Source organism: Microtus oregoni, unplaced genomic scaffold (assembly GCF_018167655.1).
Source record: "Microtus oregoni isolate MIOR12 unplaced genomic scaffold, Mior012 000130F_ref0000022, whole genome shotgun sequence".
Classification (NCBI taxonomy): domain Eukaryota; kingdom Metazoa; phylum Chordata; class Mammalia; order Rodentia; family Cricetidae; genus Microtus; species Microtus oregoni.
In genome coordinates this window covers 1530735-1558655 of record NW_024544773.1, presented here as the reverse complement: position 1 = coordinate 1558655, position 27921 = coordinate 1530735, and the positions used below count along the sequence as shown (strand labels likewise).

The 27921-nt window shown below is 44.3% G+C and overlaps 1 protein-coding gene across 2 annotated transcripts in view; it reads left to right on the top strand.

The window, feature by feature from the left end:
- Positions 1 to 9196: 9196 nt before the first annotated feature.
- Positions 9197 to 27921, top strand: part of LOC121444532 (retinoic acid-induced protein 2-like) — a 65173-nt gene continuing 46448 nt past the window's right edge. Inside the window, exon 1 of one of the 2 annotated variants that reach the window (XM_041646352.1) lies at positions 9197 to 9318. The gene's annotated coding sequence lies outside the window, so the exon portion shown is untranslated. Of the gene's footprint in view, positions 9319 to 9791; positions 9909 to 27921 lie in introns of those variants that run through there. The other variant, XM_041646354.1, reaches the window with a different exon arrangement.

Below are 27921 nucleotides of genomic sequence, written 5' to 3'. Positions count from 1 at the left end.
TATGAAAGCAGTGCTAAGAAGAAAGTCCATAGCACTAAGTGCCTAAGTAAAGAAAGTGGAGAAATCTCACACTAGCAAATTAATAGCACATCTTAATAATAATTAATTAATAGAACAAAAAGAAGCAGACTCGCCCAGGAGGAGTAGACAACAGGAAATAATCAAATTGAGGGCTGAAATCAACAAAAGAGAAACAAAGAGAACAATTCAAACAATCAGTAAAACAAAGAGTTGATTCTTTGGTAAAATCAACAAGATAGACAAACCCTCATCCAAACTAACCAAAAGTCAGAGAGAGATCATCCAAATTAACAAAATCAGAAACGAAAGGGGGACATAACAGCAGAAACAGAGGAACTCCAGAGAATTATTAGGTCATACTTCAAAAACCTGTACTCCACAAAATTGAAAAACCTAAAAGAAATGGATACTTTTCTGAATAGGTGCAACTTAGCAAAATTAAATCAAGACCAGATAAACAACTTAAATAGACCTATAAACCCTAAGGAAACAGAAGTAGTCATTAAAAGTCTCCCAACCAAAAAAAGCCCAGGGTCAAATGGTTTCAGCACAGAATTCTACCAGAATTTCAAAGATCTAATACCAATACTCCTCAAATTGTTCCACATAATAGAAACAGAAGAAACATTGCCAAACTTTTTTATGAGGCTACAATCACCCTGATATCCAAAGCACACAAAGACTTTACTAAGAGAATTACAGACCAATCTTCCTCATGAACACTGATATAAAAATACTCAATAAAATACTGGCAAACTGAATCCAAGAACATATAAAAACAATCGTCTACCATGATCAAATAGGCTTCATCCTGGAGATGCAGGAATAGTTCAATGTAAAAAAATGTGTCAGTGTAATCCACCATATAAACAAACTGAAAGAAAAAAAACACATGATCATCACATCAGATGCTGCAAAAGCATGACAACAAATAATCCAATTTAAAGAATACATTTTGCATACCTCCAGTACTGTTACATTAATTGTAACTTTTTTCTAAAGCTGTAATGTATTTTTCCAAATGTCCTCTTTATTTCTTCATAAAAACAAGGATCTGTCTAATAGAAGGTGCATGTGTGTACACGCATGTGTGTGTGTGTGTGTGTGTTTGAGAGAGAGAGAGGGAGGCGGGAAGGGAGGGAGGGAGACAGAGAGGGAGAGAGAGAATGAACTCAAATGATGGCGGTCCACAGTTTATCCGACATGGCCACCAAGTTCGAGGCCTGCATTTGGGGAATGATGTCAGTGAATGAGAAGCAACTATATACAATGTGTGCAGGCATGGAACATCAAAGACAGATGGGGACACTCTATGGATCGGCACAGCTGAGATCAAACCTAAGAGTTCTGCAAATATTCAACCCCAGGAGCCTAGTTCTATGTATTGGTTCAATGTGGGAAGAGGTTATAGCAGTGATGAATGGCTGAAGGCTGTGGCTTTTTTTTCTGAGTAATGCCCACTGTACTTCCCTCAAGAACATGAGTAGCCTGTGTGAAAGAGGCCAGCTCTCTGGTAGTGTGGCTCATAAATCAAGTCAGGATAACCTAAAGGTGGAAGAGTATCAGGGACTTTCCTGAGACTGGCCACGTTGAGCAATCTTGTGAGAGCAACTAGATGTCTATCTGTCATAAATGTGATAAATCGCAATTAAAAACACCAACCAGGCTGGACAAGACATGTTTCACACTTGTTCTCCTTTCCTCTGATAAAATTTCTCAGTTCATAGGAGCTGGATATAGCCCCATGGTCGAGTCCATGCTTGGGATGCCTTGGGTCCCAGTCTAGTCCCCAGCACCACCCCTCCAAATGGTTTTATATGTACAATTTTATAATTCAAAAAGCTCTACAGGGTGAAGAAAATCAAAATGATTAAAGTCTCTTTAGTATTAGACGTTGTTTTCCTGTTTAAAAATGAATGACAGGGGCTGGAAGATTGCTCTTTCAGAATACCCAGGTTCAGTTCCCAACATCTCTATTAGGGGGCGGGCAATGGTCAGTGTCCATGGGATTTAGCGCCCTCTTCTGGCCTCTACAGTGCACTTGCACACACACAGGCAAAACACCCATACACACAATATAAAAATAAATACTTTTAAACATTGAGCAGAGCAACTTTGCAACTCTTTTTATCTCTTAAATTCACAGTCACAGAAACACCACTGGGTACATTGGAGAGATTTTTAAGGAATGAAGTAGGATAAAGCTAACGGGCCTCGGACACACCTAAGGGGATGATAGAATGATATGTATGTTGCAGCAGGGACTGCCTGGGAAACCGATTGCCACAGTCTCTTCATGATGTACATGCTAGCAAGATCAGGCAGGCCATATGTGGGGGTGGACTAAGCACTGCCAAGAGCCAAGCAGGCTGAAGGCTGACAAAGCCCTCAGCATGCAACAGCACTCTTTTCAAAAGACTGAGGAGGAGGTGGAGTCTCGTCCTACCCTTAGTGTTAGGCACTAGAGGGCTGTGCTTTGGGGTTGACTGTGCTTATCTGAGGGTCACAGTTTGTTGCCTCATTTAACAATAATACTGTTGCATTGAAGGCTCTCAGTAGGTAGTGTTTAGTGATCAGTTTTGGATACTCTTATTAGATATTTTAATACTAATTACTAAGGGTACTTTCCCTAATTTTTTTCTTTTCTTAGAGAGCAATCTGGCTCACCTGTGAATGAATTTTTAATTATAAATCTTTTCTTTACAACTCTACTAAAGCTTTCCTCCCTCCTCTCTTCACAGTTCCTCTACCACCTCCCCTTTGCCCCCCCCCCCGCCACCTCACTTCTCTGTTTCTCTCCAAAGAAGGGCAGGCCTCCCATGGGTATCAATCAAACATGGCATATCAAGTTGCAGTAAGACTAGGCACCTCTCCTCGTATTAAGACTGGGCAAGGCAAACCAGTAAGTAGGAGAAAAGGGGTCCCAAAAGCAGGCCAAAAATTCAAAAGATAGCCCCTTCTCCCACTGTTACGAGTCCCACAAGAAGACCAAGATACACAGCAGTAACATATTCAGAAGGCCTAGAATTTTTAAGAAAGATAAATTGAACATCTGGAAAAAGAATAGGATTTGGCACATAAAAACATATTTATAAGGGTGTGTTGTATAGGTGTGCATGTTTATACATGTATGTATTCATATGTGGGATGTATTGTGTGTGTGTGAGCGCGCACAAACACACGTGCATGCACAGTTCTCCTCTGAGCTTCCTCATGAGTTTGGTTTCTCTAGGGTCATTTCAGAGCTCTCTTGTCTTTGCTCCTTCATGTACCACACCCAAGCCATAGTTAGCAAAGGTATTCCGTCAAACAAAGGAAGTAACTTCTTCCAAACAAATCTGGGTCCATTTTCTACTCAAATAAAATTTACAGCCTTATTAGCTCATATATCTGACTCCAAATCTCTATCTCAGCTATGACTCTGGCTATAACTTTCTTTTGGCCATTTGTTAGTGATTTTATATGGAATCTACTATGTCTCACACATTCTGCCTTCTCGCTTGGCTTGTACAGCTCTGTGCTGATGTGGCTAACCTCACAGCCTCAGATGATAGCCATATAATTCTAAGACCTGGCTTTCTCTGTTTACACCTCATATTCTTGCAGAAGGAAATACTTGCAGAAGGAAATGGGTATCAAAGCTCCCTGGGAATAGGAGAGCAAACAAAGATAAATTTGAAGGAAGATAATAATAAATTTGACAGTCACATACCTAAGGCCTAACATGAGAGAGTTAAAGTTGAGTCGATGGAAAATATAAACAGACCATCCTCCCCTGGTGTTTAAAACTAAGTGAGAAAGACAAGACATGAGGGAAAAGATGGCTATTATGGGCCTAAGGAATTAGCGACCTCAAGAGGGAAGCTGCACAAAGTCACACAGAGCAGTGACAGCGGCAGAAAGAAATAAATTCTTCTAGCCCCCAGCACAGGACTTTCTGCTTTGCCAGAGGTAAAACATGCATTGAAGGTTCTGACAGAGTGGAAACCACTGTGCGTACAGATGACCTGCCAAATTCAGCACAGCCATGGATCATAACCTTGTGCTTGTTTATTAATGTCTTTAAGGTCAGATTATGCCTGCCATTATTCATTTACTTCTCTACACCTTTTGTTAGATTTATCTAAAGAGTAGCCCTTACTTCTGAGATAGTACTAAATCAAAGCAATGACAATCCTAGTATGGTGTATAGCTCTTAGGATGCTTTCAGGCTGCCAGCAATAGAGATTTGGCCTAAAAAAAGTTAACTGAAAAAGGCATGCACTCATTTACATAACATGATGTACAGGCCTCTAGCTCTAGAGTTGACTGTTCCAGTTTAGTAACAGCCATGTACCTCAGTTTTCTATCTTATGTGTGTTGCTTTGAGCATTGCTTCTTCCTGGACCTACCTCTCAAGACCCAGGTTGGGCCCTGGCATAATTATTAATAGGAGCTCCTTTCCCAGTGAGTAGTGACATGGTCTAGATGCTCAAGCACATGATTGGTTGCATTGCATTTCCACCGTCAGTCGCAAATGGAGTTATACCAACGACAATCACATCTGGAGTTATACCAGCGACAGTTGCATCTATTGGGAGAAGGAGGGATAATGTCCTAGAGAGTAAGAACTTACCCATGAGTCCTCAGCAAATCTTTTCTTTTATCTATTTGACACATCTTAGAGCAGGAGGGATGCAGTTTTTCTTAGATCAAACAGATCCACCCTAAAGCTAGAATCACATTCTAAAGCGCCTAAGTTTTATAGGAAAAGGGTGAGTGTCTGACGATTAATTTTCTGCTAGACAAGAGAAATGGAGACTACAGAATGGAACTTCCATAAGCAAAGCTCTCTACGATGAGCTTGATTCCAAATCATGATACTTTCTCAAAAACTTTTTGTGAAATGGAAGGAACCACTCTGCAGATTGTGAGATCATACAGAGCTCACTTGGACCCCAAGATACTGCAGCATAGGACGAGAATGTTACATTATTCTTCTTTACATTCTAGCATACAGCCTAGCGCTATAAAGTCATTGCTGTTTGGCACACACTTAACAGAAGGACACACTCACGAATCCTTTGTTCAAGATTTGATAATTTTATTCAAAGTCCACAATTAGAGATGAACACTGAAGCCCTCACCTCTACCCCATACAGACCACCTTAAGCACCTCTACCCCATACAGACCACCTTCAGCATCACCTTTCTGTCACCATTGCCATTCTATCAAATGTCAACACCTTTCCCTTTTGCCCATGGGCTCTGTCTATTCCTTGTGCAAAACTGTCATTTGCACTAAACTGTTTCTCTGAATGGTTTCTGTCTGCTTTCCTTAAGCCTGGATTTGACTTTAACTCTTGCATTTTTTCACCATTTTTCACTTTGCGCTGTGATTATGCTGGTAAAAACCCACCGCACACCTGCATCCAGTAAACATTGGTCACCCCCAAATCATTTGAAAATACATCAACCTTGGATACATCATTTGCCTTCAGTCAGTAAGAAAGTACCAATACTGTACTCCCACCCACCAACACTCTACCATCTGTAACTACTGGGCTTTCATTAACCCTTTGAGAACCTCATGTGAACTCATATAGGTAATAATCAGTTACCAAATCAATTCACATATATCTTCTGCAAAGTCAGCTCACTAGTTGTCACTGTCTCAGCCTATACCCAGGGCCTAACAACTTTATAATCTTGGTCTCCAGCTTAGATTTTGAACTCTAGACCTGCTTATGTGGCTACCCAGTAAATCCACATCTACTTACCCAGAACTTCCCGAGACAGACACTGGTTGGCATTCCAGCCAGGCACTGGATGTTACTATTTCCATGAGCTTCTCATACATGCAGCTACCAGTATCTCCCTATACTTGACAAGGACTCTCTCAATCTGACAGAAAATCAGCACCCCTCACCTACCTTCTTCACCTCTTCATTGAGTGCTCAAGAGTTCGTCCGTGGGTTTAAGCTCCAGTCTCCCAGGGTGGAAATTATACTCTGTCTTGCACTGACATCTCAGTTTGCCCTCTGTACTTCTCTACTAGTGTTCTGTTCGACTTCAAATCAACATTTTAACCTTCCAATTCTTGTCTCAGGATTGTAATTCATTAATCATCTCTAGCCCCAGATCTGTTTCCCACGGACCTCTATCTTACTGAGTACACCCTACCCACCCTGACACGTGAATCAACCATTCCACTTTCTCCCCTTCCCCAGCCATTAGTTGCTTCTATATCCTGAGAAATACTTGGCTCCAGTTCCTACTGTTCATTGGTGCCTACACGACCTTGACTTGATCCCTCGATATCGCAAATATAGACAGTCTCACTTTGTCTCCCAGCTAACTGTCTCTCCAACCCTGTCCATCATCCATTAATATGAAAGAACAAACATGTCAGTCCTCGATCTACACCTTCCTTTATCACTTCGTGGCTTAGCACCCTTTAATGGTTTCCAATTATTATAATGAAAAACTCCTTTATAGGACAGACCAGGACCTCGAGTGACACCTAGCTTCCTTTTTCCTTCTTCTCTGCCATTCTATGAAGCCATTGTTCCAGAATCACGAGATATTTACAGGGTCTAGAACCCACTTACATATTCAGGCATTGATACCCACTGTTCCCTCCATTTATAATGCCTTCCTCTTATTTCAGAGAACTCCGGTTCATTTCCCAGTATTCTGTAGCTGTTATCATGTGAGTTCAACCTTTCCTGGCTTTTGTGCCCACTCTTCTACTCTCTACTCTTCCTGGTAGGTGCTCACTTAGCCTACTTCATTGCTTACTGTGTATCTTGTTCCATCATGGTGTGTTAAACTTTACTCATCAGTTTGCACAGCAACCATTTCTCCACCATCTCCCTAAATGACATTTTTTAATTCAGTGGCTGGGTAATGAATATGTAAATATTGAATTATATTCATTATTTACATTTTAGTTATATATGTCTATAAAACTAATTAATACTATATTTATATATTTTATATTTATCATTTAGTGTCACCAAATATTAAAATTACAGATCTCAAAAATCACCCTTGGCCCACCCTGGAAGATCATTGCTACTTGTAGTTTCCCACTGGTTTGCACACCCTTTCTTCCCTCCACTTTATCAGCTCTCCTTCCGTATTATTGCCCCGTTTCTTTCCCAAGGCACCCTCTAACCTCCAAAGCAGACCAACCCTTCTTTTTTTTCCTCTTCAAGGGGAAATGTAGAAAGATGCCACTGTACATTTCTTTGGAAATGGGAGTCATGATGCCTGTTTATTACACATTGGTCTGAATCAATATAATCATTCTTGAAAGTATATATACACCTCAAAGGGCTGCTATATGAATCACAACTGCCAGTGAAGATCAAACATTAACCTGGCATTGTGATGAAGCCAACAAAAGAAACAGCTAGTAATTGCCTTCCAGGATATATATCAAGTCTCTACCTTATATACACATTCCCCCACATCACACACACACAAAACGTTTATGGGTCTTTCATCCATGAACTTTCTCAATTATAATTGCCCAGCTGTGCCTTTAGTTGTATTCCAGCCAGGTGCTGGCAACTGAAACTTCACATATCTGATCCAAGAGCTCTGAATAGAGGAAGTCGCCAGCTTTCTGAAATGACTGAAGACACGTCCATAGCGAAATAGTTCCACAGGTACTGTGCTCTCTAGGCTAGCTTCAACTCCCAAATCCTGTCTGACCGAAGCTATGGATGTGCTGCTGACAGTCATTACTATCAACTCTCAACTTTTGATTTCTGTCCCTGTATCAACTGACTTCTAATTAAATAAACTTTTCAAAGATGAGCAATATAGGATGAAGTACGGGTACTAGCAGGGCGACTTCTTCAGCATTTGGGGGGTACATACAGAAGTAGTCTAAAGTCAGTACAAAATAATTCTTTATTTGCAGAAACTGAATGCATGTTATTCAACTTTACACGAAGGCAATTGTAGTGTAACTTTTAAATAACTTTTCATGGAGAAAGTCCACAAAGTGCCCACAGAGGTTCTAATTTGACCCTGGACGCCACCATATTGTGTTCTCATCATATCATTGTTAGAAGGAAGGCGTTCGCATACAAATGCAGGTTCCCACACTAGTTATGAGCGGAAGGGTAAAGTGGAAGCTCTCTAGGTAGGTATTTTGTATTCTTATGGTCATCCCAAATTCTAGTAGAGAAATGCTAGGATTCCTACCCACAGTGTTGAGACTTGAAGGGCTGTTAGATTCATACTGTTCTCTGATCTGGCTACAGTAATTCCTGCTCTATTGCTCTTTCTCAAGCACCATAATCTTGTTTTGATTAATAGAGAGACAAAAATCCTCTACGCCTTTGAGGATTCATTAAACTAATGCAGTTGCCCCCTTTGCCATCTTAAACATTTTTAAAGGATTTAGACTTCAATAAATTTTGATGATCAGTAATATTATTGATTCATACTTTTTATTTATGGGTCAGCAACCACGTCTTCATCATGCCTGTAACTCCAGCTTTTACATTGCCCAGTATCTGGCAAACACTAGGTCCCGAATCCATGTTAGATTAACATGTGACTCACATCTTAGTTGGAAATGATATTCTGTTACTGGACTAATTTTGTCTTTGCTAACGTCCTGCCTTTAGAACACCGTCTCTGACCTAGACCTAGCTGGCTGCTCCTTCCTCACGCCCATTTCCATCACCCAAACACTTTCCCTCTTAGGCTCTGCTCTTCTCTCCTTTTCATTTTAAGGTCTAGAGTGGTCCCCAGCTCTCCTGGAAGCAGCAGGGTCCCCGCTCCTCTGAGCCTTCCCAACACTCCCCCACACCACTCCCCCGCACGTACACACACACACACACACACACACACACACACACACACACACCTCGCCTCCAGGTCCCCAGCCTTCTGTCACCCCGCATCGCCCACAACCACGCCCTCCCCGTGGGCGAGATCACCTGTCCCTCCTCTGCCACCGCCTCCTTCGGTACCCTTTCGCCCCCCTCCTGCTCCCCTTCCTCCGCCACCTCCCCCAAGCCCTCCCCTTCCCCGCCTCCTCCCACCCCTTGGTGTATATAGTAAAGGCCAGGCGCTGCACGCAGACACCCACTCGCCCAGACACAGGCACACACGCACGCGCACAACCAGCAGAGTCAGAAGCGGCAGCAGCGACAGAGGCTTGGTGACAGCAGCGGAGTAGGCTCCCACCGCTGTGCACCCCCTTCAGGCGACCGGCGGCGAGGCCAGACCAAGAGAGTTCCCTCACTGGCGACCACCCCGTGGCTTCCTGGAGGCGGCGGCCCCGATCGCGAGGTAGCAGCCTCTGCGTTCCGGTGCGGGCCGGGGTCACCCCTGCCCTCCCTAGGCGGACCTGCCACCGGGACGCAGGGGCACGCCAGGCTGGGCGCGCCTGGCGGGGCCCAGCGCCCGGGGAGGGGCCTGCCTGCTCCCGGGGGCAGGACGGCGCCCAGAGGCCGGGGCCAGTGGGGAGGGCCGGGCGGGGGCGGAGACGCCGAGGCCACCACTTGTGCAGCGCGCCCAGGCCCGGCTCCAGCTAGCCGGCGCCACGCACTGGCCGGCCCGGCCGGGGACAGTCGCGAAGGCGGCGCCGGTGGTGGGGCGGGGGCCTCCCGAAGTCGGTTTCGGGCCGCCACCAGCTCTGGCACTGGGCACAGAGGACTGTGCGCGGCGCACTCCGTGCCTGGGCACCGCACCGGGCTTGTCTCGGTATCTGCCATTCTGCCCTAGCCAGGAAAACCCGGCGCCTTCCAGGCCCTTCGAAAGATGGATTCTGTTGATGTATCTGGCGGCCCTGGCGAGCTGGGTGGAAAGTTGGGTTTTGCCAGATCGTGTTGGGATCCTCTTTGTGCCGCTCAGCGAGTCCGGCATCCCGCTGGAGCAGGGTGAGTGCGCGTCGGCACCCCGGTGCCCCCCAATGCCCAGACCCGGGGTGGCCGCACCAGCTCCGGCTTTCTGCCATGTTAGGCACCAAGAAGCGTCCTCGCTGCCTTTTTTTTTTTAAAAAAAAAAATGCGTTCATTTCAGTGGCGCCTTTTGCTGCGGAGGGAGTTATTGCTTCTCTGCGTGTTAGCTTTTTTTTTTTTTTTTCCGGGACTGGGGTTGTGCTCTGTGTGTTTGCTTGTTTGCTGTTTAAAGCCCGACTATTGTTCAGGATAAGCTCCGCCTGGGTGGGGAAATGGCATCCCACCACAGTTGTTGGCGAGGGGTCGAAATGTTGCCAAACAGCTGCTGCTTTGTGTTTCCCTATCCGAAGTCCGTGGAGTAGGTTTGGGGCACCACGGACGGGTGGAGAGACAGATAGGGCATGAAGAAAGACGGTGGCTTTGGAAAGAGCGAATTGTCACCCACCCCGTGGCACTCAGTCAGCCTCCCCTCTGACTGCCAAACTTTTATGAATATTCCTCTTGTGGAAGAGAGAAGTCTAATGAATTTAGCTTATTTTTTAAAGGAGGCAACCCAGCTTTAACAATGGTTTGGGAACTTAATCAATGAAAAAGGGAAGGGAGGAGGAGAGGCGCTGCCACCATATCAGGGATGTGGCTGCTTCTTGCAGAGTCAGGTAGTGGAGAAGTGGGTGGGTTGGGCAGGGCGCAGCGTTTGGGGGCCGCATACCTACAACTATTAGTAGCTCTTACCTGTATCCGCTGATACCACCCACCCTTGTGCCCTCAACCTTCTGGGCTGCCCCCGGTCCTGGCAATGGGCTTGAGAGGCGGCTTACTGCAGCGAGAGGGCCAGCCTCCCTCATCTGGCGTTTTTAAGAATATGTAAATATTTTGCTGAGGATAAGTGACATCAACAGAATGATATTCCGCAGAGCCCGGGTGTGCAGCGATGATAAATAGATACAGCCAAACATAGTTTTGATAACCGCGTATTCTCATGGCTCGCTCTGTTTCGTTTGGTCTTTGTTTTTGTTGGTTTAGCATTATCTCGCATCCTCTGGTTGTGATCCCTTTATTTAGCCAATATTGGGAGGTTCTCTTTGGAACACAGAGAAAAGCGGTCAGCAGGGAGAGAACAGTTCTTATCCTTTTCTGCATCAGGCAAGATTTTCTTCGCTTTCCCAGGGTCTCTTTCCCACCGTTTTCTAGCTATCTTTTCTTGTCTCCTTTTTAACCATCGCAATTGTGTGCTGGTAGACCAAGAGACTTCAGCTAACTTTGAAAACGTTGTGGCAGAGTCTTTGTTTCAGTAGTATACCAGGGGGACAGCAGAGAGGCTAGTAGGCAGGGAGCCCCTCCCCAGGGTGGTGCTATGCTTTTTCTTCATATTTTCTCCCAGAAAGACAACGGGAGAGCTGTGTCACTTGCATAAGCAAGGATGGGCCCTAAGGCACAGAATCACAAGCCATAAGCCTGGTAGCTTCAAAGTTCCTCTGGCCCTTAGGAGCTTAGGGAAGCTACTCCCCAATTCCAGACAGCCCCGCCCCACCCTACACACAGAGATACACTGTTTCCTGCCAATGGCTATTCCCTTCTAAGCCTGACAGATGCCCACCGAGTGCATGGCCAACGTGGCCCTGGAACTTTTAGCCATCAGATTGAAACTTGTGGGGAAGGGAAGCAAGGCTGTTTTGTTACCAACTCAGGCCTACCCAAGGGGGTTCCTTTATTATTCAAAGACTCCAGGACCACCTGCAGGGAGGTTTGGGCCAGGAAAGCTGCTCATCCCTGGAACAAATGAGAATGCTGTTTCCCAAGTGGTGCCAGTCACTTGCTTGAGAGCAGGAAGTATAAAGCCAACTGCAGAATCTTTTATCCAGAAAACAGAGGCAAAGCAGAGCAGAAAATAAAACAACAAAAATCAAAAAACAACTAAACAACCAACCAACAAACAAAAGTCCATAGGTTTGGAAGTGTGTGAGCAGGTGTGGCCTGGAGAGCTTCAATGCCAGAAGCCAGAGGATTCTAGCTCCAATGGCCCAGGGACTAGGGAGAGTACTGGTCTCCTAAATCCCTTGAGCCAGAATGGAGCTATTCTGTATGTGCAGACAGCCGCACACATGGCATGCTCCGAAGCCACAGGAAGAAAATAGCAAGTGTCTGTTTTCTGACTCCTCCCCATCCCTAGATTAGTGGGGAGGAGGGAAGAGGTGGGAAAAAAATTGGAAAGGAAGCTAACATTTGTTCTTGCCCTGTCTGCCAGGGACCGAATATGTGGCAAACCTTCTCAGTGACCCTGTGACCCCAGTGAGGCATTATTTAACAAATAATTCTCAGAGAAATTGTCAGTCCTGATCTGATTCCAGACTTTGGTGATTATGATTTAAAACAATATGTCTCTCTGCCCCTGCCCAAAGCCCTTTATTTATTTCTCCCAAAGGCCAGAGTCCTCAACCCATCCCTCCTTCATAAAATATGGCACCTAATTAGTGTGTGTGTGTGTGTGTGTGTGTGTGTGTGTGTGTAGGGGGTGGGGGAGAACTTACTAGTGGACCTGTGCTGCACATATGTGCCATGTAAATCCAAACTGGTTCCTGACTCTTTCAGATGGTGCCCTTTTATTTAAGAATCCCCCAAACCTACTGTTACTAGATAAATGAAAGTTGAGTGACCCAATGATGAAGTCGATGGACTGAACAGTGGCGGAGAGGGAGCCATAAATCATTGTCAATGGAGACGGAGCAGGAGAAATCCAGAGGTCTGTAGGTTTGACGCGGACACATAGCTTTTAGTGTCATGCCCCAGTTGGAGCCCCATTCTCATGAGCCTAGATTTAATCCTTAGGACACCCATGTGAGGACGAGGCTAGAACTATTCATTGCATTATACAGATAAGGGAACTGAGATGACCAAGGCCCATGGTAGAACCAAGTGGTAGGTGAGGAAGTCTTGATTATTTACTATCTCTGAAATTCTAAATAAATATGAGGAGGGGATTTCCTATGCAAGTCTCTGAACCTCCTTCCAATCATAGGGCCTTTAGACCCTAGCAATTCCAGAGCCACCAAAAAGCCACCGTTGAATCCATAAACGAGGGGCTAGCCACCCCTCCAATGGGAATATGAGGAGAAACTCAGAGAATGAGGCTTTCTATGAGGGCAAAGATGGCTAATTGCACTTTCCCCATGCACAAAAGCCTATGTGGGCTTCTGAATTAAGCTTGATTTGGGGGATCAGGATGACATCCTTGCTGTAGAGTTGGAAGCTCTTTGTCTTTGGAGAATGCCTCTGATTGCCACTTCTCCCTCCCACCTGATCATCTACCTGGGTGCCCATCATCTCATTCTCCCTACATGCATGGCCTCTCCTTTGTGGTTCACAATTTTGGATGAGCCTCTTGAGTCTATGACTCCTCTGTCCTCTGATGGTAGCTGGGCGAAGGACATTTTGGCAGCCACATAGTACTTTGAGGTTTCACACATGACCTCCCTTCTTTTCCTTGCCAAGAACGCGCGCGTGCACGCACACACACATACACACACACACACACACACACACACACAAATGCACAGACACAGGCACATGTAATTTGATCATGTTCCTGTATCTGATTCACCAAATTAGATTGTTAACCCACAATTGTTATTGGACAATGTACTTGGCTTTGGTGGTTTTCTTTCACAGCCCCTGCCTTGAACAAACCAGAATAGCTAAGGTAAAGGTAGTTTAACCATCAGCTGCCTAGAGTAATGGTGGTGGTACTTACTGGTTTCCTCACGGCTGTGGGGCAGCCTCTGCATGTGGGCATGGTCTGGGTTAGTCAGTTTGGGCTCCTGGAACCCAACTGGCTAAACTACTTGCCTTTGAGCAATGTAAATTTATCAGTTCCAGAGACTGGGAAATCCAGAATCAATTTGCTATCTCACTCACTGTCTGGTGAGGGCCTTTTAAAATTCATAGAAGTGACTTCTCATTGTGCTCTCCCGTGACAGAAGGCACAAGTGAATTCTCTGAATGTTTCTCTCTCTCTCTGTCTCTGTCTGCCTTCCTCTCCTCCCTGGTACTAGGGACTTAAGTCAGGGCCTTGTGCATCTTAGGAAGGTGCTCTACCTCAGATTTCCCTCTCCTGCCCTCTTTTATAAAGGCAATAATTCCTTTGATGGGGGTTCTGCTCTCATGATCTAATCATTTCTTGGAGGCCCCCACTCCTTAATCCCATCACCTTGGGGATTAAGATTTTAACATACGAATTTCTAATGGAGGAACACACGCAAACCTTCAGAACATGCATCTTTTCCGTGCATTTCTTAAATGCCTATTTTAATCTTTCTGGGCTCCCAGAACACCCTAGTCTTCATAGTTTCAATTTCTATTGTTATCATCAGCTTTGTCAATTCCATATTTATGAGAATTTTGGAGCACACCCTTTTTATGTCTGTCACTCCCCTTTCCATGGCCTTTTAGCTTGCAGCTCAGCACTAATAGGAATTCTTCATGGTCATGAGAACATTCTATATACGTACTATAAAATACAAAAGGCATTGGCACACAAAGGCAGCTTGTCCAAAATAAGGTGTGTTGTAAATGTAATATATGTATTGGAATTCTAAGGGCACAAAAAAGAAGGCAAATAGCTCATTCATCATTTGAAATTATATTGTGATATTTTGGATCCATTGGTTAAATTGTATAAAATTAGAAATAATATTGTTGGTTTATTTTCGTTTTTTAATGTGACTACTAGTGTATTGTAGATTGCTATTCTATTTCCATCAGATACAGGCTTCCCAGCCACACTACCCACCGATTCTGTAATGTCATAGCACCTGCAGATGTGCTGGGGTGGGGCACTAAATCCCTCTGTCTCCATGACAGATGGGAGGCCTTGTGCTGACTCAGTAGGCACAGCGGCTGACATTAGAAGAGCGTGCTTTTCAGTAACTAAGGTGCCATTGGGGGAGTTCCCCACCAGGCATGCCTGTGATCCTGCTCTGAGAAGTGTGGGCTGCAGGAGCCTAAAGCAGAAATCCAGGCAGAGCTGGGGACTAAAGGTTAGGCTAACTTGAACAAGGTGGCCTCTTCCCTTTCTTTTGGCCTCACTTCTTCCGAATGCCCAGGCTATGCTCTTATCCCTTTGAAGGAGTTATCTCCTGCCTACACTACTGATTTTCTTATACCTGCCTAGTGACAACGGAAAGTACTGTCCTTCTCAGGGATTTGTGCTTGGAGAACAATGTGCCCAGTGGATACCCTCATGCTGAAAATGGGTTAGTCGAGAGCTGTGGCCATTCTTAAAGAAGAAAGGAAGGTCCACACTCTGTCATCTTTTGACAGCTTCACGCAAGCAACAACAAAGACACACAGTTTCTCTAAGAAACACGAGATTGTTTCAAAGAAACCCAATATCGCATACCCCAATAGTACCACCGATACGGCTACCTGAGGAAAGGAACCCCCAGGGATGGGAGAAAGATTTCAGCTGGCACCGCGAGATCACCTCAGCCGTAGCCATACATTCCTGGGCCCTTCCCTGGGTGCTAGGCAAGGCATGAATAGATGCGAGAGGGATGGAATAATGAACTTGGGACCGTGGTGATTTATAGGTCAGGCGCCTGTGGCTCTGGCTCCTGAGGGCGCTGCCCCCACAGGGAACCCTTGGCTGACCTCTTCAGGCTCCTCGGAAGGAGCTGGTTTTGTTTCCCATGGCAGAAACAGACTGTTTACTGGAGCGCAGGAAGAATCCGACATTCTGGCGAAAAATAATTCATTAACAGCCAGGGTATTACCATTTCCCTGGAAAAGCTCCTCCAGCTGCACCAGAGCAACTGTTCTTTTTCAGCAACAGAGCGAGCCTTGCTGGCAGCCACGACTGGCTCTGTTGGGGTGTTTTTGTTGTTGATATTATTTTTGCCTTTGTATGGACGGCCACTTTTGTCTTATAATTCAGAGAAAGAAGCAGAGAGGTCTGGAACAGTCCAAACGATGTATGTTTCAGCCCGCCTGTCTTCAGCGATTCAACCCCGCAAATCTAAGCTGACTTGAATTGCATAGGTTTTTTTTTTTCCCTAATCATTCCCCCACCCCGCCACCACCCCTATCCCCAAGCTGGGGACACTGGAGATCCACACAGAATGTTCGAGAACTGAAGGACTCCCAGGGAATCCCAGCACCTGCTCTTACAATCCTTTGAAAGCAAATTGGCTTGAGGGGTCCCCTCCAGCTTCCTACCACCTTACCCCAGGCAGAACTTCCTATCTTGATTCTGTGGAATTCTGTTGTTACTATTAATTGGTACAGTGGGGCCAAAGTATGTTATTCATCATCCCAGTTCTGAGGACACTGGGACAGCCAGACAAGCATCACCAAGAGAATGAGCTGCTTGCTTTGGTCCCTAAAGAATGACTGAATCTATATGCATAAAAATGAAATGATTCCAGAAGCTTATAATGATTTGGAAAAAAAGTAGCCTTTTAATTATTTATATTTATTTATGTTTAAACAATATTTTCTCATTTTACATACCTATCCCAGTTCCTACTCCCTCTTCTCCACCCACTCCCTCCACTTCCACATCCCACCCCCACCCCAGAGAGGGTAAGGCTTCCCATGGGGAGTCAGCAAAGTCTAACACATCACTTTGAGGCAGGACTGAGGCCTTGCCCCCTATATCTAGGCTGAGCAAGGTAGCGCTCCAAAAAGAATGGGATCCAAAAACCCAGTTCAAGCACTACGGATTAATCCTGGTCCCACTGCCAGTGGCACAACAGACTTAAAAAAAGGGTTTTATCTATTTGTGTGTGTGTGTGTGTGTGTGTGTGTGTGTGTGTGCGTGCGTGCGTGCGTGTTGGTGTCTCATGCTCAGAAGGGTGTTCCCAGTTAGCAAAAAAGGAAAGAATGTCTTTTCCTTGTTTTAGCTGTTTTAAAAGAAGCAAGCCTAATTGCTGTTTGAGTGAGACACAATATATTGATTTTGGTTTTGTATAGAATATAACTAGACAATCATTTTATTTTATGAGATATTAATTTCCATCCATATAAACTGTTGAAATATGCACTTTAAATGCTCCATTGTCATGACATTTCTTTACTGTTTCAATATACTGGATGAGAATGTTTGTCACGTATGTAGAAAAACAGTACATATGCCCATATGTCCTTAGTCAATGGATATATAAACTAACCTTAGATGTTTGAAGACAGTATTTTTTTTCCCTTTTGTTGACTGCCAGGATTATGTGTGTTAAAAGCTAAGTATCATTGGCTTTATCTGGAGCTGTTTCTCCATATTGGCCCTACTGACATTTGGGGGCAGGCCAGTCTTTGTTGTGAGAGAACTGTTCTGTGTACTGCAGGATGTACCAGAGACCAGTAGCATCACCCCTCCCTCTGTCCTGAACCCTGCCAAATGACCCATTTGTGACAAAATCACCACAGTTAAGAATGCTGGTCTAGAGCAAAATTTAATAAGTAATTTGTGGGTTTCAGAAAATTCAATTTGAAATAATCAAAGATACAATGTCCCTCCTTTGAATCTTATGTATACAATTCACGGGGGCAGTTGGAAGTGGGTCATGGTCCTGATTTAATTGTGGATGGATCTATATGATTTCTATGTACTGAGGTAGGTTTAAAAATAAACTTTTAAAGGCAAGCAATCAAATAAGTTGTAGGTGATTGGAGGACATATTGTGGGAACTCACAGCTTTTCTGCCTAAGAGAACAGGCTTATTCTCCCTGATTATTTTTCACACACACCCGATTCCAGGTGTGACATCAAAGCCACCAGACATCTTCAACTGCCACTCCCTCTGCTCTTATTTTTCCTGTAGCAGCTTAATTCGGAGCCTTAGTGGGCTTAGGAGCACTCGGTTCCACCAGACACATTTCAGACTCTGACATCCCTTTTGCCCACTGCTACAATCTGTGTTTTCTGGTACTCTTGAGAACAAAAGCCAGTGGGAGAAAGGTGATGCATTTTCCACAATTACTGGACCTTCAAATTGAAGAGGGCCTCTAACATTCGCATGCTTATTACTGTGCAGGAATGCCTCTGTTTGGCAAACTCCTCTAGGAAAAGATGCCAGCAGAGGTCCTTTGGGTAGCAGGAAAACATGACAAATTATCCCTCAAGACAAGCCCCAGGCCACATTTTTTTTTCTCGTGGTCTCTTGAAATACTAGAAATTTCTGCATGCTGCACAAAGGTATCATGGGGGGAATCCGCGTCCTGCCTATTATGTAGAAAGCAAAAGACAGAATGTGGATCCTTCTGTAAACAAGGAAAATGTTCCCAGCCCATCCTGGCCATACCAGTCTCTCAGAGTGAAAAGACTGTATAGGTGTACTAGTAGAGGGACAGCTGATCAGAAAGGAACTCAGTGGAGGGTGGTGTAGTTTGTAGCCACTCCGGTCTGACTGATCTTTTCCGCAAAGTATCTGTGGTATTCAGAGTGTCACACCTTCTCCCTGGCTTAGCCAGCGTGGAGGATGGAAAGGTGTGCATCTATTGACTTGCCAAGGCTGCAGTCCACCTTCTTTGGTGAGTTCGAGCCTCGATTAAAGAATGTCCTGAAAAAAATAAAAAAAAAAAGAATGTCCTGAATTCTCCCTATTGTTGGAAAGGGAAAAGCAATAAACTGGCCGTGATCCACAATGTGGACCCAGGCAGATAAATAATTGATTTGAAGCAGGAGGCACTTGGTCGTTCTGAGCTGCCAGCACTTGCAGATCAGAATTTGGGTGATGGTTGCAGCACTGGGAGAGGAAACAAGATCATAAATCTGGGCTTTGGAGGCTAGTGGCGTGGTGCAGAGGCCACTGGGGCCACTGGTGTGTACAGACAGGTCTGCGTGGTATGTTGATCCTCAAAATAATGGCAATGGGAATGGCTGTGAAAAACATTTAGACCCTTGTCATAAAAATGCAAACAGTCTTCCTGCTATAGGAAAAGGCTAAATAAACTCTATTGCAGCTGTATTAAGTAGAAACAGATTTGAAAATAGTGTGCTTTTTTTCCCCTTTTTCTAAGACATTTATAGCAGGTTGGGCAAAGGCTGCCACTATCTTTTGTGACTCCGGAAGAGTGTTTTCCAGATGGTCCTTGATGTTTTTCTCTTTGCTAAGCTTAGCTGAACATGCCTCACTTGGGAAAGTTCATAGGAACCTGTATTATTTTTTTTTCAGATCACAGAAGCCATTGATTGGCTAACAAATCAATGGATGGGAATGGGCTGAACCTGCACTGATGGATGAATTTCCTTTTGCGTTTTATAAATGAAACAAGCATCAAGGAAAGCTTAAAGAGTGGGTGCTCTTTAACTATTTATAGCAGGGCTTGGAAGACCATACAGGGCTCAATTTCCTATGAATTTGCATTTATTTTTTTCTAATGCAATGCTCTCCTCTTTGCTAAAACTCAGCAAGATTACTGTTTCCTTCCCAACATCTCATCTAAGGAGCGCATGGATACGTTTCAGATTGAGCAATTAGCTCTGGCTGCAGTTTCTCTTTGTGAAAAACAAACCCCACTAACCTTTCACACTGAATATGAAACTATTGAATGTGAAAATACCAGTGTGAGATCATTTGTCTTAAGATCTTTTGTGGCTTATAACTTGAATTTGTTTTCTTTTTTCTTTTTTCTTTTGAAGAAGAGAAAGAGGATTCTTTTCTGTCCTCTGAGATAGGACACACCCACTCCAGGACCTCCAGCTCTTAGTAGCTAAGTAGATGGGCCTGAGGTCAGCAGAGCTGTCCCTTTTTCTTAGTGTTAAAATCTCTTTATGATGGATCAAGATAGCCACTGGCATTTGGGTTTTAGCATCTTTATTTAACAAAATCGAAAGTTGTTTAATTTTTTTGTCATCTATTTTGGGGTGTGTGTGTACCTGTGTGTATGAGTGTGAGGAGTGCTCACATGTGTGTGTGTGCGTGTGTGTATTATTGTACTTGCATGTGTATGTGGAGACCAGAAAACAACCTCGGCTGTTGTTCCTTAGGTCCCATCTACCTTGGCTTTTGAGACATAGTCTCTCATTGACTTGAGCTAAGCAAGCAAGCAGGCGAGCTGGACAGTGAGCCTTAGGAATCCCCCAGTCTTCACCTCTCTGGCACTGGGATCACAAGCGCATTACACCATGCTCTGCTTTTTTAGTGTGTAGTGTCTTTGGCTCAGGAGCTTTACAGACTGAGCTATCTCTTCGGTCTGTATACTGTATTTTAAAATTGATGTATTTTCTTTCTAGTTTTTCTGTATGCGTGTGGGTATGTGCACATGAGTGGACATGCCCATAGAAGCCAGAGGCATCAGATCCCCCTGGATCTGATGTTACAGGCAGTGTGAGCTGACCACTGTGGGTACGGGGAACCGAATTCTGGTCCTCTGCAAGAGCAGTTCACTCTTTTAAATCCCTGGACCATCTCTTTAGCCCCCATCCTCCTTATAACAACATGTTTCTTATCTACAATATTAATAAGTCTGGGATTCTCCCCAGGAGATAGTGTATCAATAAGGGTAGCCTTTGTTAAGCTTCCTGTCCTGGGAAGGAAAAACAAAACAAAACATGAGCAAGGGTCCCAGGGCTGCTACTGTAAGTCTATTACTCAAGTCTCCTGTCCTCTGACCCCTAGAAAGCTGCTTCTTCCTAAATCCCATGTAAAAGATGGAGTTATTGCTTCAGATGACTATGAGGGCAAAGTTGGCCCATCACACTCTGACATCTGAGCAGGCAACATTCACCCTTATCTTTGGCTTCTAAATGCCATTATCACTGCCAGTTCCCAGGGGCTTAAATATCCTTCACCTTCCCTTTAGCTCTGCCCACCACCCTATGAATACAAACTTCAAAAGCATGCCCCCTGGCCCAGCCTAGCCTCTGCTGTGCTCTGACTTATTTGTGTTTGCCCCCTTAACTGCTGTTCCATGGGCCTATGCCAGCTTCCTTTTGCTAAAGGGCTCCTCAGGTAGCGTCTTTCCAGCTGAAGAACATGTTCCTGGTGAGTTAAAATAAAACCTCATTCTTGAAGCTCTCTCTTCATTTTCCTAACCCCTTCTCCTTGTAGATTTCCTGACCAACCTGCAATCAGGTGCCCTGTTAGGCTGTCTCTGGGTTTGTACAGCTGTTCTGGGATGGGTTATATTTAGCTTATATGCAAGTCAGGGTGGTAAGAATTGACAGGAAGGTCTCAAGATTTCTGGGGCATAGTTCTAGGTGGGAAAAAAATCCCTGAAGTCTAATGTCATTACGTTGGCTGTTCCAGGCATTGTGGGGTTTAGTGACAAAGAGAGAGAAAAAGGTTGACAGACACAGAGAGTGGTGGGGAGGGGGAGAGCAGAAGAGGGAGAAAGAGGTGGGGGAAGGAAATGGAGGGAGAAGAGGAGGGAACAATGAGCGAAGAAAGGAAGAAGAAAAGACCCTCACCCCCTCACCAAATGAGGTTTTCTGGCTTCAAGAATGACTCACTGCTAATCTGTCATTCCTCTGAGTCAGGATGCCACCTCTTGGGCCTACTAACAAGAAGTAGATATTGCTTCAGCATGGCACTATCGCTACATCCTGTCAATGACAGCTGCTTATATAAGCTCTGAAATCTGTGATAGAAGCAGTGACTCTACCCTTAACAGGGTAGATGGCCCATCAGAAGATCAAAGAGCGGCAGTATTCCCTGTCATCTGCCAAATCCCTGCTACAGGTTGGACATTGGTACTAAGTAATGTCGTGTCCATTCTATTAGGTGGCTATTTGAAGCTCCATGTCACAGAGAAGCACTCGGGTTTCAGAGCGTGCTTCTTACAGTACAAGATCTTACAGCTCATAGACGTTGAAGCTTACATCTTAGACATATGCTCAATAGAACTTCAGTGATGGAAAGATGCTGCACTGTTCATTCTAGTAGTTGTTACCCATGGGTGCTAGGAAGGTGGCTAATGTGACCTAGGCCGCAGGTGTTAATTCTCCTCACCTCATGGGGCTAGGAGCAACTGTACTGGATGGAGCAATCCTGGAAGGTACTGATCCCAAGGCCCTACTCTACCTCCCTGCTCTATGTATTATGTTAAGTCTTCCTCTATCCTGATCCAGAATAGTTCATCATTTCCTAGGAGCCCAGTGTGCTCTAGTGTGCATTTGAATCATTCCCCACCCCCACCCCATGCTGTAGATGGCAGTAGTCCCTGGCTTAGAGCAGCTGAGAGAGGCTTCCTTCCTGCGGATGTGCTAGAGAGCTGACCCCTCTTCTAGCCCCTCCTTTGTTTGGGAAGCATATAAATTTGGTGACTACCTTTGAAAACTGTTCTAGAAAGTATTGGCTTTACAGTGGGCACCTTGCAGGGAGGGAGTGTTGTGGAAAGGCAGGCACAGGATAAAGGAAGAGACAAGGTCTCTAGGAATGGTCTGAGCACCCTGGTGAGTCAGGGCACACCCTGCCAGAATGACCCATTTGCTGTCCCATCTGCTGCTGTCTGTGATCAAATGGGGACAGAATACTTAGCTAGGAAAGAAGATGAATGAAGCCAGTAAGACAGATAAGGAAACTGGGTTTTCTCCCTTCCTCCTTCGTCCTCCCCCCCCAATGGCAGTCTATGCATTATGGGGGGGGGGCAGAAGCTCCAAGCCCTGGGGCTAAAAAGCCGGATGTGGTCTTGTTGACTCTTGATCAACAATATTTTGAGCAGTACTGGTTTGAACAATATTGAGGCTTCTCTTGTTTAAAATGGCAGGTGGAGAGCAACAGTCACATTTTCTTCTAAAAGGAAGAAGGGCTAAGGGGGCTTTTCTTGGGAATATGAAAGCAACGTGGAATTAGCTTCTTTTTTCTAAGTATGCGCAACTCTATTCTATTTTTTTTTCCAAGAGAATCTATGCTTGCTTGCTTTCCTCTCTATGTCTTGTCCTCTGTTTTCTTCTTTCTTTTTTGATTTTGGTTTTTGTATTTTGAGCGCAGAAATCATGTGTCATTCCTGTGGCTTGGTCTCGTACCAACATTCATTCTCTTGAGTCAGGCAGCACTTCCTAAAGCCCATTTGAATCATAATCTCTGACAATCCAGCTTTTCCTGGCTATGGGCCAGCGTGCCCATAGCCTCTAGATGCAGATAGCAAATCCTTGAGGCCTCCTTTCCCTTGTCATGGGGTGTCTGTTCCTATTAATTGATGGTAAAATGTGAAATTCACTTGCTTTTAAGGACTTTCACCTTCCTACTATCTAATTCTGTGCTACCTGCTCAGAAATGAGATCAGCTAGTGCAAACACACCTATAAATCCCAGAGCCTGGCCCTCTCTAACTAACTTTTGCCACCTTCACTCACGAAAGCTGAGCCCACCTTCCTTTAGTGAACTCCTTCGGCTTTCAACTCTCATTGGATTTGGAGTGTGAAGTACTTCACCTTCCATCCATCTGAGACGTTTCTGTGCTTACTCCTAATGCACCGCGTGCCTCTTTCTTTCTACGGAAGACCATGCTCACTGCTCTACCCTCTCATCCACCCCTTTCCAGTTTCAGAAACTGGGGGTGAAGGACTCCACATCCTCTAAATCCCAGGTGGATTGAAAGCCCCTGACCAGAGTTGTTTGTTAGAAACATATAGTTTCCCTTTGTAGATAAGACAACCAAGGTGGCCAAAGGGTAAGTCCCGAGCCATGAAGAGGTGGCCAGGCCCAGATCATAATGGCTCTTGTTAGTGTTGATCAAATACTTGGACTTCATTCTGAGCAGTTTTAAGGAGGCTATGGGCACTGTGTAACTTATGCCTTTGATCTTCCTTGTGGTGGGGAATGAACCAGGGTAAAAGCTAGGGAAGGTGTGTGTGTGTGTGTGTGTGTGTGTGTGTGTGTAACAAATGGGCCCTATTTCTGTGATCCTAGAAGGGAGGCAAGAAATAATGGAAACAAAATAATGACCCAGGGTGGTGGGGTGAGGGTTAAATACAAAACAAAATTTAATAGGCTCACTCTGGGACTTGGGAATGGCTGGGAGCTGAGTAAACTCCCAACATCCTGGTTTCTATCTGGTAGGTTTTTGGTGGGCTAAGGATCTCATAAGGGCAATATTGGGTACCCGTGCAATACCTCTTTTCCTTTGTAGTCAAGAGTAATGGAAGCCTAGTCTTAGGTTATTGGTCATAAAATCTTGCAGTGATCCATGTTACTCTTTGAGCCTCTAATTCTGAATAAAATATGATAAAAAACAAATGAATGGGTCAGAAGGGTCTTTTGAAACTACTCTCTCTCGGTCATAACCAAATTAGACAGACACAGACATAGCCAAGAATACCTTTCACTGGCAGCCTTTACAAATACATACATTATTTTCAGTAGGTCAGCCTTTTTAAAAACTCAGGCATGTAAATGATCTTGCTGGTTCAGGTTTTGACCAAGCCCAGCTAGTAAGAGGGAGTTGGCTGGTGGCCTACCGCTAGCGTGACTGGCCATCTGTCCTATTTTCTTTTCCTGATTGAGAAAGGTTTCTAGGATATGAGATTTTCAGTTTCAAAATCCAGACAGTCCCAGCAAACCAGGATGAGTGGCTCATCCCCCACCCCTTTCCAAGGGAAGCATTGCAACATGGACAGCTGAACTGGGTGGGGCCCAAAGAATGGAGACAGTTCAGCCTGGGGATTTGGCATGGGGATGCCACCACAAAGCACAAAGGGAGTCTGGGAATAGGAAAGGCAGGAACGTATCCCAAGCCCTTTCACATATCTTCTTGCTTCCAGATAAAATGCTTCTCCTGGAATAGGAGCCTGAAAACTCCATTCTGCTGCCCCAGACACTAGAGTCCTTGTTATCCTGTCCTTCTGAGGCCTTGTTTATACATTTCAGGTGAATGTCAGGTTGAGTGAACAAATATTTTGGATTCTGTCAGAGTCTAGGACTTGGAGATCTTTAGTGGACACAGGAATATTTTAAACTGGGCCCTGGGTGATATAAAAATCAGTTTTGTTTTATATAGTATCTTTCTATGCCTTTGAAAAGATTGGGTTTTGTAAGAGCACCAAAAAGCTGGCTCGTCACCAGCACTCAACCATTCAAACCTTTATTTCTAAGCTGACTGGACTCTCCACTATTCACAATTCTTCTGAGCAAATTACGGTTTTGAAGTGTTCAAAAGTTTCCCTTTCCCACCCTTACCGCGACAATTTCTCTTGCAGAATGAACAGAATGTAAGTAAACAGAAAACACGCTGTAGATGGTAGGCAAGGGAAACACTTGAAATAAAAAGCCAATGAAAGGGACTTTTCTTCCCTTTGAGGCTTGGTATAAGCCTTCAACGACATTCAGAATGCAGAAAAAGTACTGGAAAAAGGACTTTGAACATTTACTACAAAGAAATAATGATTGAAAAGATAACTATATCTATCCAAATTTGAAGGTTACACAATATGCTCATGTATTATAGTATCGAAAATATCAGTGCATGAGTACAATTTTTGAGGATGTATCAGTTAAACATCAGAAAAAGAAAAGTAAAAAAGTAAAATTAGAAAATACATCAGAGGGGGCAGCATACTCATCTTGGAATCCCAGTTCATTTTTCTGGTGGCACCTGAATCCTGCACAGTAGGAATAATTGGGGCAGTCAGTAAGGAGCAGTTCAGTTCAGAGAAGAAAGGATAAAGAGAAAAGAAGAAAAGGCGCAGAAAAAGCAGACCACATGGCTCTGCCCACAATGCCTCTGGTAGCAAAGGGGTGGCAAGAGCTCCAGTGGGACTTGAGTCTTTGGAAAGACACAATCCTTTAGGGTCCACAATGTTCTAAAATGAGTCTGTGGGTGGCAATGAGCCTTTTCATTTATCTGTGTCCTTTCTTCTGAACCACTTTGTGTGGGACAGACATTAGTCAAGGCAAAATTGCCTACAATATATTCTTCCCTGGGCATAAAGGATACAGTGAGTGAAACCTTAAATAATAGCATCAGCATTTTAAAAAGGTTTTCTAGTTCACATATAATTTAAAGAGGTCAAAAGTTTTAAGTAGTAGAGCAACACAGCTCACTTGGATAATGTTTCATTTTGAAAACCTCAGTCATATAGATGGGGAAAGCTCTCAAAATGATCCACCCTGGATTTTTATTTTCAGATTTTGGTCTAAAATTCTGAGAGATACATGCAGAGAAATACCCACATACTACTCAATGCACAGCTTGAAGAAGTCCTACAACCAGCATCCCTATATCACCCACACTCCAGTGGAGACAAGGGCTGTGCCAGCCTCCAGAATTCCCTCATGCCCTCTTCATCACCCTTACCAACAGTAGCTATGGACTAACAGCTTGGACTTGCTACGTCACTCACACACAAGAATTTTTTTGATCGTTTTGTTGTGTTGTGTTGTGTTGTGTTGTATTTATGGCAGTGCCTCACACCATAGTCCTGGCTTTCCTGGAACTCACTATGTAGCCCAGGCCAGCCCCAGACTTACCGCTCTTCTCTTGCCCTGGTATCTGGTGCTGGGCTTACGGCTTACAGGCTTGAGCTACTACACCCAGTTGACATTTTTCAAATTGTAATTTGGGGCATGAGTACTAAAGGAAAGCAAAGTCCTTATAATTTCTTAAAAGAGGTGGAGAGGAAAGACATTTTGCAATGGTTTATTTTCTGGGGCTGCTCTGAATTAAAACTATTAAGCTAGAAGTTTCCAAACTAGGCTCTCACTGGCATACGATTTGGGGGTGACTAGTCTCTAATGCCTGGTATTACAGCCAGGTTGTAATCCATTACAACCTGCTCTTCTCAGCACCTCTATCAAAGGCAGCCACCAAGCTTGCTTTATCTATCTTATCAAAGCCGCTGTCTGGTCTTTCAAAGCCACATGGCTGGAAGCACTGAGCACAGGACAACAAAATGGCTGATGGTGGCCCAAATGTATTGGCCTTTTCAAAAGCAAGGCCAGGTCCAGCCGCTGAAATAGCATATCTGATGTGGACATTTTTTCTGCAACTTCCAAATGAGATTATGATTGATGAATTTCACATCCTCACAGGTCTCGTCATATTTTTCGATGTGCTTTCTGCTCCTTTTTTTTTCTTACTGCAGGAGGCAAACAGCACGGAGGCAGGAATAAAGCAACGGAACATACATCGTAATGTGTCTGGAGCAGCATCAGAAAAGGACTTATTTGTTCTCCTGGGCTGTGGAGTGCTGAGTGATTGAATGCTCGCCAAGCTGTCAGTTTTATGAAACAAATTCCCTAACCTCCTTGGCCCAGAGCTTTGCTCAGTCTGAGATGGAAAAGAAATAACTTTTAATAGAAAACTCATTGCTAAAATCTAAGATAAGATTTCAGAGTTACTTCCCTCCTAAGAGTAAAATGAAATATTGAAGCAAGCATTTGATGGAAGAGAAGGGGACAAGCTATTAGAGAACCTTATTTTTTTTCAGTTCTTGGTTAGCACACTGTTAATAAAAATATTTAGACTTTTGTGATGCATAATGCATTTTTATTCCTAGTGAGCTGGCCGGTTTGTATACACAGATGTTTCCTGTGCTCTTTCTATCATAGCTGCTATTTGTTCTGAAACAATATTTCGAGCAGGAAACAGAATCTTATGTTAAGAACTTAGGCTACTCACAGACTCTTTTGGTCTAAGTAAGAATATTTTCATTTCTAGGTATAATACTTAAGGAACTGGGGTGGGGAAACTCCTTTTATTCAAGAGTGTGGAAAACATTTTAATAAAAAGCAAATGCAAGGAATGCGGTGTATGGAGACACTAGACAGTTCTTCCCTTGCCGTCAAGATTAAACCTGACTGATTCATCCAGGCTAGTTCATTGCTGAAGGGCTGCCTGGCCTTTCTGTCTCCTTTCTCATTTTGTCAACGCCGTTGTGAGTAATGCCTGCCCTTTCATGCAGCCCCTCAGTGTGTTCAACTGGGTTTCGAGTCTTTCCAACAGCTTCCATTCCAGCACCAGGAACGCCGTGGCAACACGGCTCAGCAGCTCAGCCTGCTCCTTTGCTACTCTACTGAGGCTGTGGGAGGAAAGTAAAATCAAATGCACAGGCCGGTGGGCTA